General features: G+C 40.4%; 1 pseudogene; it reads right to left on the reverse strand.

The window, feature by feature from the left end:
• Positions 1 to 9,990: 9,990 nt before the first annotated feature.
• On the reverse strand, positions 9,991 to 11,052 carry LOC101357171 (putative inactive cytochrome P450 2G1; annotated as a pseudogene).
• Positions 11,053 to 12,789: the final 1,737 nt, after the last annotated feature.

Here is a 12,789-nt window from a genome sequence, read left to right on the forward strand (position 1 = left end):
TCTGTGTGAAAGTCCTTGTCATCAATCTCCCCCGGTTGAGGAGCTTCTCAGCTTAGGGACCCCGGGTCCAAAGGAAGCAATATTCTCCTGTTCCTCAGTTCCTTGGCCATCAACATGTGGCATGACATCTTCTTCTACCATCTGTGCATCCTTGCTTCTATACCTAATCTGCTCTTTTTATATCTCAAAGTTGATTGTCTTAAAACATACCTTACACTGATATGACCTCATTAAAAGAAAACCCTATTCCCAAATGGGATTACATCCACAGTTATAGGGGTTAGGATTTACAACACATTTTTTGAGGAAGGGGGCACAATTCCATCCATAACAATGAGGATGTAAAGAAATTGAAACACTTGTGCACTGCTGGTTGGAATGTAAAATGGTACAGTTGCTGTGGAAAACAGTTTGGTTGTTCCCCAAAAAATTATACATAAAACTACCAAATGGCCCAGCAATTCTACTCCTAGGTCTATACCCAAGAGAATTGAAAGCAGGGACTCAAGTAGATACTTGTATAACAATATTCATTGCAACATAATTCACAACCACAAAAAGTGGAAACAACCCAAGTGTTCATCAACTGATGCATGGATAAATAAAATGGGGTATATCCATACAATGGCATCAAGAGGAATGAAATTATAATACATACTATGACCTGGATGAACCTTGAAAACATTATGCTAAGTTAAATAAACCAGTCACAAAAGGACAAATACTGTTTGATTCCACTTATGTTATGTAAAATAAGCAAATTCCTAGAGGCAGAAAGTAGATTATATGTTGCCAGGAGCTGAAGGGAGGGAAGAAGGGGAGGAATTATTGCTTACTGGGAATGGGAGTTTCTGTTGGGACGATGAAAAAGTTTTGGAAATAGATAGTGATAATGGTTGCAGAAAAAGTAAAGGGATAGAGAAAGATATACCATGCTAACATTAATAAAAAACAACTGGAGTGGTTGTGTTAATATCAGACAAAGCAAACTTCAGAGCAAGGAAAATTATCAGAGATAAAGAGGGGCATTACATAATGATAAAGAGATCAACTATTCAAGAAGACATAACCAGCCTTAGTGTGTATGTGCCTAATACATGAGGCAAAACCCGATAGAACTGAAAGGAAAACTGACAAATCTACAAGTGTAGTTGGAGACTTTAACACTAATCTATCAGTATTTGACAGATCCACAGGCAGAAAACCAGTAAGGATATAATTGAACTGAACAACACCATCAGTCAACTGGATCTAATGAACATTTATAGAATACTTCATCCAACAACCGCAGGATATACATTGTTTTCAAGCGCACATGGAACATCCACCAAGACTACCACATTCTGGGAAATAAAACACACCAGAACAAATTTAAAAGAATAGAGATCATACAAAGTATGCTCTCAGAACACAGTTGAATTAAGCTAGAAATCAATAACAGAAGATATCTGGAAAATCCCAAAATATGTGGAGATTAAACAACACATTCCTAAATAACGCCTGAGTCAAAGAGGAAGTCTCAATAGAAATTAAAAAATAGGAAATGAACATACAACTTGTCAACATTTGTGAGATGCAGCAAAAGCCTAGAGGGAAATTGACAGCATTGAATGCATATATTAGAACAGAAGAAAGATCTAAACTCAATATTCTTAGCTTCCCTCTTAAAAAAAACAAAAACAAAAACTCGTTGCCTTTGAGTCAATTACGACTCATAGTGACCCTATAGGACAGAGTAGAACTGCCGTATAGGGTTTCCAAGGCTATAATCTTTATAGAAGCAGGCTGCCACATTTTTCTTCTGTAGAGGGGCTGGTGGGTTCGAACCATCAACATTTTGGTTAACAGCTGAGCATTCAAACACTGTGCCACCAGGGCTCCTTTCCACTTAGAAACTAGAAATAGAAGAGCAAATTAAATCCAAAAGAAGCAGAAGAAAAGAAATAATAAAAATTAGAGCAGATATCAATGAAATTGAAAACAGGAAAGCAATAGAGAAAATGAAGGAATCCAAGAACTCTTTCTTTAAAAAGATCAATAAAGTTGATAAACCTCTAGCCAGGCTAACCAGGAAAAGAAGAGAGAAGACACAAATTACCAATATCAGGAATGAAAGAGGAGCCATCATTACTGATTTTGTGGATATTAAAAGTATAATAAAGGGATATTATGAACAACACTGTGCCCATAAATTTGATAGCTTAGATGAAATGGACCAATTGGTTGAATGACACAATCTACTAAAATTTACAGAAAGATAATAAGACAATCTGCATAGGTATATATCTCTTAAAGAAATTGAATAAATAATTTTTTTTAAAGCACCTTTACCTGAAGTGTTGTGATGGCCTCATGAACAGTTTTCCTGGGGTTTTACTCTAGTGGAAATCCCCAGCAGTTAGGAACACTGTTCTCATACTTTCAGAAATTCAAACTAAAAGTAGCACGGGTCTGTCTATGTCTCTATCTTGATGGTGTTCCTTTCAATGTGAGCAAAAACAGTGTTGCAGCAAGGGGTCAGTGATAAGCTTGCCCAGACTGCACCGTTCAACTTGAGACATCTCAGTCTGCAATGCTCCCTCATCAAACAAATGCATCAGCCAGCCTGCTTGTGACTCCCAGCTTCTGCCCATAACTGTTCTTCAGCTTCCTTATCTCCCGCTCAGAAAAAGACCTCATTTCAATAGTTTCACTTTCAGCAATGCCATTGTTGGTTCAGCGCTGCATGAAAACAGGTCTCATTTGGAACCCACGACCAGCCTTGACTGGGTGGAAAGTCCTGCACAGGGACTCCAGACTCTCCTTGGGTGTCATCTGAGACCCCTGAGATAACACGGGAAGATGTAGAGTGGGGAGGGGGTAAGAATGCAAGAGAACCAGGTGAGAGCAGCCAAGAGCCAGGGTATGTTTCCCTACTCTTCTTAGGAACCACCTCTCACATCTCTACCTTCACCTATCACACCAGTTTTTTCCTGCTGACAGGGAGAGTAGCCACACCCCAATTATCCCCATCTGGCCAGAGGGAGGCCAACGCTGGCATCAGTGAATCATCTCCAGGAGTTCCAGCACCATCCTGAGATGATTGGACTGATGAGCTACTGCGTTTTCACCACACCATGACATACTTTGTTGGCAACTCTGCTGGCTGTGCCAAACCACCAAGCAAAGGTCCAAGCCCACCAAGAAAGACATGACTTACACACAGGCATTGGATGGAACAACACTTTACTCACATAGAGAAGAGAGACAGGAAGGTCAACTTCTATAGTGGGCACAGGTCCCCCAAGGTCAGTGGGTCACTTCCCAAAGCCAACACAGGGCTGGTGTTCTATTGCGGTTGAGAGACCCCACTTCCCCCCACCCCCAATCAGGAATAGATATAATAGTGGGGTTGGACAGGTGCTGCATCATACCCCATTGGATATGATGCTGCACACAAGCAGAACAGAGATACTCTTTAAGCCCGAAACAGGGAAGGAGTTTCCCTAATAAGAAAGAAAAAGAAACTGCGACAGGTAGGCTCAGTCCTCAACCTCCATTATCAGAGAAAGTTCCAGACCCAAGGCTTCTGATTAGGTGGCCTGGGTGACAGTTATAAGGCCCTATGACAGATTTTTTTTGTGGGGGTTATTTAGTATAACACGCAAATGAGATTTTGCTGAAGATCATTCAAAAGTGACTGTAGCAGTATACCGACAGGGAACTACCAGATTCAAGCCAGATTTAGAAGGGGATGTGGAACCACGTATATTATTGCTGGTGTCAGATGGATCCTGGATGAAAGCAGAGAATACCGAAGATGTTTACCTGTGTTTCATTGACTATGGAAAGGCATTCGACTGTGTGGATCATAACAAATATGAATAACATTACAAAGAATGGGAATTCCAGAATACTTCATTGTGCCCATGAGGAACCTGTACGTAGATCAAGAGGCAGTTGTTCAAATAGAATAAGGGGATACTGCGTGTTTTAAAATCAAGAAAGGTGTGTGTCAGGGTTGTATCCTTTTGCCCTACTTACTCATGCTTACTGTATGCTGAACAAATAATCTGAGAAGCTGGACTATATGAAGAAGAACAGAGCATCAGGATTGGAGGGAAGACTCATTAACAACCTGTGTTATGCAGGTGACACAACCTTGCTTGCTGAAAGGGAAGAGGATTTGAAGCACTTACTGATGAAGATCAAAGACCACAGCCTTCAGTATGGATTACACCTCAACATAAAGAAAACACAAAACCTCACAACCGGACCAATAAGCAACATCTTGATAAACAGAAAAGATTGAAGTTGTGAAGTATTTCATTTTATTTGGATCCACAATTAATGCCCAAGGGAACAGCAGTCAAGAAATTAAAAGACGCATTGCATTGGGCAAATTTGCTCCAAAGGACCTCTTTAAAGTATTGAAAAGCAAAGATGTCACCTTGAAGACTAAGGTGCGCCTGACCCAAGCCAAGGTGTTTTCAATTGCCTCATGTGCATGTGAAAGCTGGATGATGAATAAGGAAGACTTAAGAATGCCTTTGAATTGTGGTGTTGGTGAAGAATATTGAATATACCATGGACTGCCAAAAGAACCAACAAATCTGTCTTGGAAGAAGTACAACCAGAATCCTCCTTAGAAGCAAGGATGGTGAGACTACGTCTCACGTACTTTGGAGATGTTATCAAGAGGGATCAGTTCCTGGAGAAGGACATCATGCTTGGTAAAGTACAGTCATTTAAAAAGAGGAAGACCCACCCTCAAGGAGGCTGTTGGCTTTCTATAAATGCCTTCTATTCCTAGTTTGCTAAGAGTTTTTATCATGAATGGATGTTGGGCTTTGTCAAATGCCTTTTCTGCATCAATTGATAAGATGATGTGGTTCTTATCTTTTGTTTTATTTCTGTGATGGATTACATTGATTGTTTTTCTAATATTGAACCAACCCTGCATACCTGATATACATTCCACTTGATCATGGTGAATTATTTTTCTGATATGTTGCTGAATTCTATTGGCTAGAATTTGTTGAGGACTTTTGCTTCTATGTTCATGAGGATATTGGTCTGTAATTTTCTTTTTTTTTTTTTTTTTTTTGTGGTGTCTTTACCTGCTTTTGGTATAGGGTTATGATGGCCTCATAAAATGAGTTTGGTAGTATTCCATCCTTTTCTATGCTCTGTAATACCTTTAGTAGTAGTGGTGTTTACTCTTCTCTGAAAGTTTGGTAGAATTCTCCAGTGAAACCATCAGGGCCAGGGCTTTTTTGTTGTTGGGAGTTTTTAAATTGCCTTTTCAATCTCTTCTTTTGTTATAGGTTTATTTAGTTGTTCTACCTCTGTTTGTGTTAGTTTAGGTAGGTAGTGAGTTTCTAAAACTATGTGCATTTCCAATAGGTTTTCAAATTTGTTAGAGTACAATTTTTCATGGTATTCTTTTATAATTCTTTTAGTTTCAGTTGGGTCTGTTGTGATATCGCTCATCTCATTTCTTATTTGGTTATTTGCTTCCTCTCCTGTTTTTCTTTTGTCATTCTGGCCAATGGTTTACTGATTTTGTCAATCTTTTCAAAGAACTGGCTTTTGGTCTTGTTAATTCTTTCAATTGTTTTTCTCTTTTGTATTTCATTTAATTCTGCTCTAACTTTTATTATTTGCTTCTGGTGCCAGAGTGCTTCTTTTGCTGCTCTCTTTCTACTTGTTCGAGTTGTAGGGTTAATGTTTTGATTTTGGCCCTTTCTTCTTTTTGGATGTGTGCATTTATTGCTATAAACTGACTTCTGAGCACTACTTTTGCAGTGTCCCAAAGGTTCTGGTAGGATACGTTTTCATTATCATTTGATTCTGTGAATTTCTTTATTCCATCCTTAATTTTTTCTATAACCCAGTCATTTTTTGAGCAAGGTGTTGTACAGTTTCTGTGTGTTTGATTTTTTTTTTCCCTTGATTTTTCTGTTATTGGTGTCTACTTTTATGGTTTTATTGTCAGAAAAGGTGCTTTGTAATATTTCAATGCTTTGGATTCTGTTAAGGCTTGCTTTATGGCCTAATATGTGGTCTCTTCTGGAGAATGTTCTGTGTGCATTGGAAAAGAAAGTATACTTGGCTGCTGTAGGTGGAGTGTTCTGTATATGTCTATGAGATAAAGTTAGTTGATTGTGACATTTAGATCTTTCTTGTCTTTGCTGAGATTTTTTCTGGATGTTCTGTCCTTCACTGAAAGTAATGTGTTGAAGTCTTCTACTATTACTGTGGGGATGTCTATTTCTCTTTTCCATGCTGTTAGAGTTTGTTTTATGTATTTTGCAGTGCTGTCATTTGGTGCGTAAATATTTACTATGGTTATGTCCTCCTGGTGTACTGACCCTTTAATAATTACATAGTGTCCTTTCTTATCCTTTTTGGTGGATTTTACTTTGAAGTCTATTTTGTCAGAGATTAATATTGCCATTCCTGCTCTTTTTTGGGTGTTGTTTGCTTGATATATTTTTTTCCATCCTTTGAGTTTTAGTTTGTTTGTGTATAAGTCTAAGGTGTGTCTTTTGTAGGCAGCATATAGATGGATCGTGTTTTTTAATCCATTCTGCCACTCTCTGACTCTTTACTGGTGCGTTTAGTCCATTTATATTCAGCGTAACTATTGATAGGTATGAGTTTAGTGCTGTCATTTTGATGTCTTTTTTTGTGTTGTTGACAGTTTCTTTGTTCACTTAATTTTCTGTGCTGAGTCTTTTTTCTTTATGTGTTTTCTTTTCATCTTTTTCATTGTTGTTGATTTTGTATTTGCTGAGTCTTTGTGTTGTTTTTTATTTTGATATGTAGGACTGTTAGTTTCCTTTGCAGCTACCTAAATATTTACCCCTATTTTTCTAAGCTTAAACCAGTCTTTTATTTCTTTATATTGCCTTGACTTTCTCTTCACATGAAAGATCTATGACTATTTTTTTTAGTCCCTCTTTTTTGTTTTAATGTTGTCATCTTTTACATATTGACGTCTCTATTTGCTTATTTTCATTGTTTTAGCTTTGATTTATTTTTTGACTACCCTTCTTGGTTCGGTATCTGGTTGCTCTGTCCCGTGTTCTAGTCTTGGGTTGTTATCTGAAGTTATTGATTTTCTAACTGGAGGACTCTCTTTACTATTTCTTGTAATTTTGGTTTGGTTTTTGGAAATTCCCTAAAGTTCTACTTATCTGAAAATGCCCTAATTTCACCATCATATGAGAGACAGTTATGCTGGATATATAATTCTTGGTTGGTAATTTTTTTCCTTCAAGTCTTTTTTTATGTCATCGCATTGCTTTCTTGCCTGCATAGTTTCTGCTGAGTAGTGCGAGCTTAGTCTTATTGACTCTCCTTCGTAGATGACGTTTTGTTTATCCGTAGCCACTCTTAAAATTCTCTCTTTAACTTTGATTTTGGCAAGTTTGATTATAATGTCTTGGTGATTTTCTTTTGGGATCTATCTTATGTGGGTTTCGATGAGCATTTGGATAGATATCTTGTCATCTTTCACAATACCAGGGAAGTTTTCAGCCAACAAATCTTCAATAATTCTCTCTGTATATTCTGTTATCGCCCCCCCCCCCCATTCTGGTACTCTAGTCACTGGTAGGTTATTCCTCTTGATAGAGTCCCACATAATTCTTAAGGTTTCTTCATTTTTTTAAATCGTTTAATCTGATTTTTCCTCAAATACATTAGTGTCAAGGTCTTTATCTTCAATCTCATTAATTCTGACTTCCATTGCCTCAATTCTGCTCCTGTGACTTTCTGTTGAGTTGTCTAATTCCGAATTTTATTGTTAATCTTCTGGATTTCTGATTGCTGTCTCTATGGATTCTTGCAGCCCTTAAATTTGTCATTATGCTCTTCTCTAATCTTCTTTAGTTCCTCTATTGCTTTGTCATTATGCTCTTCTCTAATCTTCTTTAGTTCCTCTATTGCATTGTCTGTATGTTCCTTGGCTTGTTCTGAGTTTTGCATGATCTCCTTCATGATATCTTGAAGAGTTCTGTATATTAATCTTTTGTATTCTACCCCTGGTAATTCCAAGAAATTCTCCTCCTCTGGAAAATGTCTTGATTCTTTGTTTTGGTGGCTGACTGAAGCCATCATGGTCTGCCTCTTCATGTAATTTCAAACTGACTGATGTCTCTGAGCCATCAATGTTATTATATTTATTTATTTTATGTTTGCTTACTGTGCCCTAGCTTCTTGTTTTGTTTTGTTTTGATATGCCCAAATAGGCTGCTCGTGTGAGCTAGTTTGATTACTGGCACCTTTGAATCTCTAACATCCTGTCACCAGGTGGTTAGATCTGTTACTATGCATGTGAACCCAGGAGTCCATTTACTTTTCTTGTATGGATTCAGCTCAGGTGTCCAGGTAGTCGGTCACCAAGCGTGTGGTACAGGCTCCTAACTATAGTCCTAGAGAAGCAGGGGTGATTGGTGTAGGCCGCGGTATCTAACTGCAGTAGTGGGTCACACACTGAGCAAAGCAGGGGGCTGATGGCTGCCCCTGAGTGTCTGGGAGGAAAGTGTGTCCCTGTTCCCTAGAGCGCGTAGGTGGGTGGGTTTTGCAGCCAGACTATGAGCACTCAATGCTGTTGGCTGTAAGGACTGGGACACACCACTTATTCTTGGACCCCTGTCATAGGTGACAATGTGGTGTGGATGGAGCCACCAGTCCTCAGTTGCCTGATGTGGTTAGGTGAGGATCCTGCTTAATGGGCAGAGCAGTGTCAAATGTCACAAACCTGCCACCTCACCATATAGCTGACACAGTTGAAGTTAGGCTTCAGGTATATACCCTGTTGTACTGTGGTAATAAGGGTTTACGCTGTTGAAATGGGCCCACACAGATCTATGCAGGGGTGAAAGACATTCAAAGTCTGTGCACCCCTTATGCCTGTGCCTAGGCAAAGGAGCTATGCTTACCCTGAGTTCTGGCGTATGGGAGCTGGCAGATTATTTTTCCCTGTTTTTTAATTTGTTCCCTCTCCAAGGCCGAGAGAATGGTTCAGGTTGTGTGACAGGTCCTACTTCCACCCCAGGAGACTCGTCATTTGGTGAAGCCAGCCCTAGACCTGGTGCATAGTGGGTAGTGAGGAGGTGAATGGGAGACAGGTTTTTCCCAAAGGTGGTGTTTTTTCACCTGTGAAGTAGATCAGATAGAAGTACTTATCTTTTGCTGATTGATCGCCACTTTTCACTGGTTCTGGATGTCCGAGTAAACTCTCTGCAACTGGGTCTCTTTTGATGTGGAAAACGTCTCCTGATCACTACCACTTGCCTCACCTGCACACCAGCCAAACTGGCCTGAAGTGTGCCGGCTCCCACTGGGTCAGGTCTGGCAACTCCTTGCTGCTTCTGAGCCATCTCTCCCTCCTCCTGCCACTCAGTCCGATTCCTCAACTTTGTCTTTGATGTTCAGGGCTCCTAGATTGTCGTATATAATCATTCACTTGTTTTTTTTGGTCCTTGTTGTAAGAAGGACCACAGGAAGCATCTGACTATTCTGTCATCTTGGCCTGGCCTTGTGTCCTAGCTGCTTTTTTTGTTTGTTTTTTCTTGTGGAGGGGAGAAGAATCAAGAAGAAAGGATTGTGACCCAATTTAGGTCATTATCAGGTCATTAGCAGGTCATTATCATGCCAGAGACAAAGGTGAAGAATAGACAACAAGAATTTGGTGGAGGCAGAAAGTGTAGCCGGAGATGATCATGAGAAGGTAAATGCTGCCAGATATTTTGCAGAAATGTCAGATGGGTTTTACTTTTCTACTGGATGTAGAAGATGTACTGCTTTATATTTTCAGGGTCATCCTAGCAGATCTCTGCTCCATGAAAGAAGTAATAGTGCCTGTCTCTCAGGGATACTGTGAGAAGCCAGTGAGACACGGTGAGTGGCTGCCTATGTACACGTGGGCTGACATTGTCCTCCGAATTCTGCCTCCACACCCAATGGGGGCGCAGACCGGCCACGAGGCAACGCTCATACCTGGAGGTGGGGTGGGGTAGGGAGAAGATGTTGCTAAAGCCATAGAGTTTAAGGACGATGTTGATGACCGGGTGACAATAGTGGGTGCAGAGAGAAGTTCTGAAGGATGGAGGAGAGGTAGAGAAAGAGTTCCATAGGGGCCAAGGATCTGCCCAGGCTGATGTGCTTTCCTGCAAGTACCGGGGAAAGTGGAATGGCCGGCACACTGGGTGGTGGGCACCTTCTTGCTTGACCACCTCTCCAAACCTCAGCTCCCTCCTTAGTGCCTGGGGGTCACTATAAACAGAACAAAACCAACCCATTGCCATTTAATAGTTTCTGACTCATGGTGACCTCATGTATTATAGAGTAGAACTTTTCCATAAGGTTTTCTTGGCTGTAATTTTTACGGTAGTAGATCACCGGGCCTTTCATTCTTGGGCTCCTTGGTGGGTTTCAACTGCCAACCTTTAGGTTAGTAGTCAAGACAGTAACCACTTTAAGAGTTTGTGCATTACATTGATCAGCTAGGGGCTGGGACATAGAAGGGGGCTCAACATGTCACACTACTTCTCTTATGCTCAGATTACTGGATGGAACGAGGCTTGAATGATGAATGTAAAATGTTCCTGGGGGAAAACCCATTGCCCTTCAGTCGATTCCAACTCATAAAGACCCTATAGAAACCTACCCGAGGAAAAAGCCACAAAGGCTTCACTCTTCTTGAAACCAACCCTGTTCATCCAGGAAGTGTTTTGGATAAAAAGCATCTAGGTAGCGGAAGAATTTGAGGTGTTTGAGGACTGAGCCAAGCAGAGGAAACTTGTCAGTGTCCTGGATTGGAGAAAGGGACAGTGAGGAGGTTATTCAGTGTCAAGGTGTGGGGATAGAGACCCAGAAGAGGAGACGGGTATAGGGGAGGGAGAAGGCCAACAAGGAGGGTTCTGCTCTAGGGCAGAAGAAAGCCTCGGAAATGAGTGCCCCGGATGACGTTGTGGGAGACCCGGATGACATTGTGGGAGACGCCTATAGGCACAATGTTAGTCTCTGTATCTCGTGGATCACGGCCTCCGTGTAGGGCATCTTGACGCTGTCATCCACACTCGGGATCCGGTGAGGTTCAATCACCTGGTTAATCTCTTCATGGATCTTGGCTGGAAGAAGCCAGAAACATAGTAGAGAATGGCACAGAGAAAGGGCAGGAGGTGTTTGTGTTAGAGTATCGAACTTGGTGCCAGGAAGGGACATGTGTTCATACCTCCAGCAGACAGTGGGCCACGAGGGTGGTGACCATGTGTTTTGGATTTCCTCTTTATAGTTAGTACCTGGTGTACAGGTAATACTCTATCAATATCCATCAGACCATTGGGAGACACATAGACCAGAGCCTTGAATGTTAACTGGAGTGTTTGGTGTTAATCATGAAAGCACCAAGGAACCATGTGTTAAAAATAAACAACTCAGCACATCATTACCAGATTGCTATGCAGACTTTTGAAAAACAAAAAACAAAACAAAAAATTATGAATAACCTTGTGGAAATGGGAATTCCAGAACACTTAATTGTGCTCATGGGGAACCATACATAGACCAAGAGGCAGTCATTCAAATAGAACAAGGGTATACTCCGTGATTTAAAATCAGGGAAAGTGTGCATCAGAGTTGTATCCTTTCACCATACTTATTCATTCTAGATGCTGAGCAAATAATGTGAGAAGCTGGACTATATGAAGAAGAACGGAGCATCAGGATTGAAGGAAGACTCATTAACAAACTGTATTATGCAGATGACACAATCTTGCTTGCTGAAAGGGAAGAGGACTTGAAGCATTTACTGACAAAGATTAATGACCGTAGCCTTCAGTATGGATTATACCTCAACATAAAGAAAACAAAAATCCTCACAACTAGACCAATCAGCAACATCATGATACATGGAGAAAAGATTGAAGTTGTCAAGGATTTCATTTTACATGGATCCACAATCAACACCCAAAGAAGCAGCAGTTAAGAAGTCAAATGCTGCATTGCATTGGGCAAATCTCTGTAAAAGACTTCTTTAATGTGTTGAAAAGCAAAGATATCACTTTAAGGACTAAGGCGCACATGACCGAAGCCATGGCATTTTCCATTGCGTTATATGTATGCAAAAGCTGGATGATGAATAAGGAAGACAGAAGAATCGATGCCTTTGAATAATGGATTTGGCAAAGAATATTGAATATACCGTGGACTGCCAGAAGAACGAACAAATCTATCTTGGAAGAAGTACAACCATAATGCTCCTTAAAAAGGAGGATGGGAAGACTTTGTCTCACTTACTTTGGAGATGTTATCAGGAGGGACCACTCTCTGGAGAAGGACATCATGCTTGGTAAAGTAGACAATCAGTGAAAAACAGGAAGACCCTGAACAAGATGGATTGAGATAGTGGCTGCAACAATAGTCTCATATATAACTACTATTGTAAGGATGGATCAGGACTGGGCAGCGTTTTGTTCTGTTGTACATGGGGTCACTATGAATCAGAACTGCCTTGACGGCAACTAACAACAACATGTACACTCACAATTTTGTGGAACCAACATCTCTCTATCTAGTTCAAAAATACTTTCTTCACCTCCAAAGGAGACCCCATTAAGCAGTTACACCCTATTCCTTTCTGTCCCCCAGGCCCTGGCACCACTAGTCTGCTTTCTGTGTCTATGAATGTAACTATTCTGATGTTTCATATAAATAGAATCGTACAATATGTGACCTTTGTTGTTTGGCTTCTTTCAATAAGCATAATGTTTTTGAGCTTCTTCTACCTTTTAACAT

The sequence above is a fragment of the Trichechus manatus genome, unplaced genomic scaffold (assembly GCF_000243295.1).
Source record: "Trichechus manatus latirostris isolate Lorelei unplaced genomic scaffold, TriManLat1.0 scaffold00216, whole genome shotgun sequence".
In the NCBI taxonomy this organism is placed as follows: Eukaryota; Metazoa; Chordata; class Mammalia; order Sirenia; family Trichechidae; genus Trichechus; species Trichechus manatus.